The sequence below is a fragment of the Drosophila novamexicana genome, unplaced genomic scaffold, assembly GCF_003285875.2.
Source record: "Drosophila novamexicana strain 15010-1031.04,08,12 unplaced genomic scaffold, DnovRS2.1 tig00002292-arrow-arrow-pilon, whole genome shotgun sequence".
NCBI classification, from domain to species: domain Eukaryota; kingdom Metazoa; phylum Arthropoda; class Insecta; order Diptera; family Drosophilidae; genus Drosophila; species Drosophila novamexicana.
In genome coordinates this window covers 27,824-31,975 of record NW_020824974.1, presented here as the reverse complement: position 1 = coordinate 31,975, position 4,152 = coordinate 27,824, and positions in this window count along the sequence as shown.

Here is a 4,152-nt window from a genome sequence, read left to right as displayed (position 1 = left end):
TGTTTGCATAGACTATTGGATTATGGTATTAATACACAGTGTAATTTGGTTGTGTGTTTGGTTTTTTTTTTTTTGTTTACCGTTCGACACAAGGGAACAAACGCAATGTCGGTCTGGATTCCAGAGCCCAGCTCCATGCCTGGTTGACAGACAGAGAAGTGGGGACTGGGATCCAGACTGTTTTTTTTTTTTATTCATTTAATACCTAGAGTACTTACAATGAATTAAGTGACATGTTATATACAATTCAAGTGAAGTTTCCCAGCCTTGGCATGGGGATTGCTGTCAAATTAATTATTTGAGGATTGGGAAAATCCCCAATTGTCTGGAAGCTACCCAGTCTGATAGCCGTTGCATCTGGATGAGCTGGAGCCGCCAGCGTGACCACCGTTGATCCTGCCGCCAGATGCCATTGGTGTGGGTGCTTGAGAGACGTAGCATCAAGGCCTTTTTCCATTGTATGGGATGTCGCAGTCTGAATTTCTGTAAGTAGGCAACCCTTTGGCAACGAGTTGTATGAAGCCATCTGATTGGTTCGTTAGCGTAACGCAATCTTTGCTTTATCTGCCTTTCAGCCAGTCGCAATTGGATGAGTTGCCGTGTCCTGCAAGTAGTCCTAGTCTTAGGCCCTCGCTGTGGTACAAGTACATAGAGGTTGGCTGCCATCATGAACAGTGTAGCAAGTGTGCACATGGTGTTGCACACTGCTTCTTGATCCGCACTGGTGGCCACGTCCCGCTGCGTCTGTGGATTTGGATGCGAGCTTGGTGTCTCTGGACTGGGAGGAATGAGAGCTCCTGGCCTTGTAGTGGTAGCGAGAGTTGAGCACAGCTGTATATGAGACGGGCTGTTTCGTCTATCCTGGAGGTAGTTGGGCTGCACCACTGTTTGACTTAGCAGTTCTTGTATGTCAAATACAAGGTAGTCTCTGAGACTGGGTGGTCGTGGGAGCGGACGTGGCTGCCCATGAGAAGGTAGCTGGCCCTGCTGTGACCGCTGCTGCTGTGCTAGGCGACCCAGAGGTAGGTGCTTCCGAAGCATTTCAGCGTATCTTCTTCTGACACCTAGGTGACGTTGTGGGAGTCTTGCTTTAAGGGCAATATTTTTGGCTTCATCGTTGCTGTGGTTGCTGAGCCGAGCCCAGTACCTGGAGCAAGCATCCTGATACATTTTTTCCACCGGCACGACCTTCAGATCAGTGTGGATGCTTTGGTTTCGCACGTACCAAGGTGCTCCAGCAATGGTTCGCAATATCTTGTTTTGCGCAACTTGAATCCGTTCAAATTGGCCTTCGCATAGAAGTGATCCCCAGACCGGAAGTGCGAACTGCCATATTGGGGCTATGAGCTGCTTGTAGAGTGATACTTTGCATTTTAATGGTAGCTTGCTCCTTTCTGATATTAGCCAGTGCAGCTTTTTGGCCCTGTCTCTAACCCTGGCGACAATGGTGGTGACGTGGCTGCTCAAAAGAAGCTTTTTATCGACTTGCACTCCCAGGTATGAAATCCTTTCTTCTGTGGTGAGCCGTTGATCCAAAATTCTTGGGGAAAGAATTGGCATCTGCAAGCTTCTCCAAGTGTGCATTATGTGCTTGGTTTTGGTAATGTTGATGCTAATGCTCCACTTTTGTGTCCATGTTGTAATGGTGGCAAGGAACAGATCCAAATTGGCAATGGCATCTTCTTGCAAGTTTGCCGATGACAAGATGGCCGTGTCATCGGCATAAGTTGCCAGCATCAGTTTGCCGTGTCGTAGCGGTGCAGGTAGGGGCATGTCGGATGTGTATAGGGTGTACAGTACAGGCCCTAAAACACTACCCTGCGGAACGCCGGCGCAGATTTCTTTTAGGCTGGAATGCGTACCTCCACAGCAGTCCACAATGAATGTGCGTTCGCTTAGATAGCTATTCATAACTCGGTAGAGGACTTCCGGCAATAGCTGTTTGAGCTTGAATCGCAGTCCGTCATGCCAGACACGATCAAACGCCTCCTGTATGTCCATATAGACCGCAGAGCAGTATTTATTGTCCTCGTACGCTTCTAGTATAAACTGCGTAACTCGACCCAATTGTTGTTCAGCAGCATGCTCACGTCTGAAACCGAATTGGTGGCTCGGAATTGCATTGATGATGTTGTCCAATTGGAACATCCGGCGCAGCAGCAGTCGCTCAAAGATTTTTGAAAAGCCAGCGAGCAAGCTTATTGGCCTGTATGATCCAAGCTGATCAGAGGGCTTGCCTGGCTTTTGGATCATTGTTATTTTGGCACATTTCCACTTGCAAGGAAAGTGTCCAAAGCGTAGGATACCGTTAAAAATAAGCACTAGGTACAGTACAGCTGACTGTGGCAGTTCCTTGATCGTGCGATTATCGATTCGGTCAATCCCCGGAGACTTTTTTGTTTGCAGCATTTTGATTATAGCTTGTACTTCCCCTAGCGTGACTGGAGGGAAGCAGAGTTCACCTTGGGCCACAGGTAGCGATACTTGCATCTCGACATGGCTCTTGTCAGAGGGCAGCGTGGTGATCATTGGCCTAAACCTTTGTTCAAGGTGCTGCGCAAAGGCTTCGGCTTTTTCTTCGGTGGTCTTGCACCACTGGGAAGTCCCAGCTCCCTCAGTGTGCTTCCTCACTGGTAAATTAGGTGCGGGCTGCCTTTTGATGTTCCCCGTTAGCCGCCATAACTTTTGCATACTGTATCTATCCCTTGCATCGATAGATTCCAGCAACTCATCAAGTCTTCTCGCCTTGGCATGCTTGATTTCCCGGCTAATGTTGTTGGCTTTTTGTTTACCGTTCGACACAAGGGAACAAACGCAATGTCGGTCTGGATTCCAGAGCCCAGCTCCATGCCTGGTTGACAGACAGAGAAGTGGGGACTGGGATCCAGACTGTTTTTTTTTTTTATTCATTTAATACCTAGAGTACTTACAATGAATTAAGTGACATGTTATATACAATTCAAGTGAAGTTTCCCAGCCTTGGCATGGGGATTGCTGTCAAATTAATTATTTGAGGATTGGGAAAATCCCCAATTGTCTGGAAGCTACCCAGTCTGATAGCCGTTGCATCTGGATGAGCTGGAGCCGCCAGCGTGACCACCGTTGATCCTGCCGCCAGATGCCATTGGTGTGGGTGCTTGAGAGACGTAGCATCAAGGCCTTTTTCCATTGTATGGGATGTCGCAGTCTGAATTTCTGTAAGTAGGCAACCCTTTGGCAACGAGTTGTATGAAGCCATCTGATTGGTTCGTTAGCGTAACGCAATCTTTGCTTTATCTGCCTTTCAGCCAGTCGCAATTGGATGAGTTGCCGTGTCCTGCAAGTAGTCCTAGTCTTAGGCCCTCGCTGTGGTACAAGTACATAGAGGTTGGCTGCCATCATGAACAGTGTAGCAAGTGTGCACATGGTGTTGCACACTGCTTCTTGATCCGCACTGGTGGCCACGTCCCGCTGCGTCTGTGGATTTGGATGCGAGCTTGGTGTCTCTGGACTGGGAGGAATGAGAGCTCCTGGCCTTGTAGTGGTAGCGAGAGTTGAGCACAGCTGTATATGAGACGGGCTGTTTCGTCTATCCTGGAGGTAGTTGGGCTGCACCACTGTTTGACTTAGCAGTTCTTGTATGTCAAATACAAGGTAGTCTCTGAGACTGGGTGGTCGTGGGAGCGGACGTGGCTGCCCATGAGAAGGTAGCTGGCCCTGCTGTGACCGCTGCTGCTGTGCTAGGCGACCCAGAGGTAGGTGCTTCCGAAGCATTTCAGCGTATCTTCTTCTGACACCTAGGTGACGTTGTGGGAGTCTTGCTTTAAGGGCAATATTTTTGGCTTCATCGTTGCTGTGGTTGCTGAGCCGAGCCCAGTACCTGGAGCAAGCATCCTGATACATTTTTTCCACCGGCACGACCTTCAGATCAGTGTGGATGCTTTGGTTTCGCACGTACCAAGGTGCTCCAGCAATGGTTCGCAATATCTTGTTTTGCGCAACTTGAATCCGTTCAAATTGGCCTTCGCATAGAAGTGATCCCCAGACCGGAAGTGCGAACTGCCATATTGGGGCTATGAGCTGCTTGTAGAGTGATACTTTGCATTTTAATGGTAGCTTGCTCCTTTCTGATATTAGCCAGTGCAGCTTTTTGGCCCTGTCTCTAACCCTGGC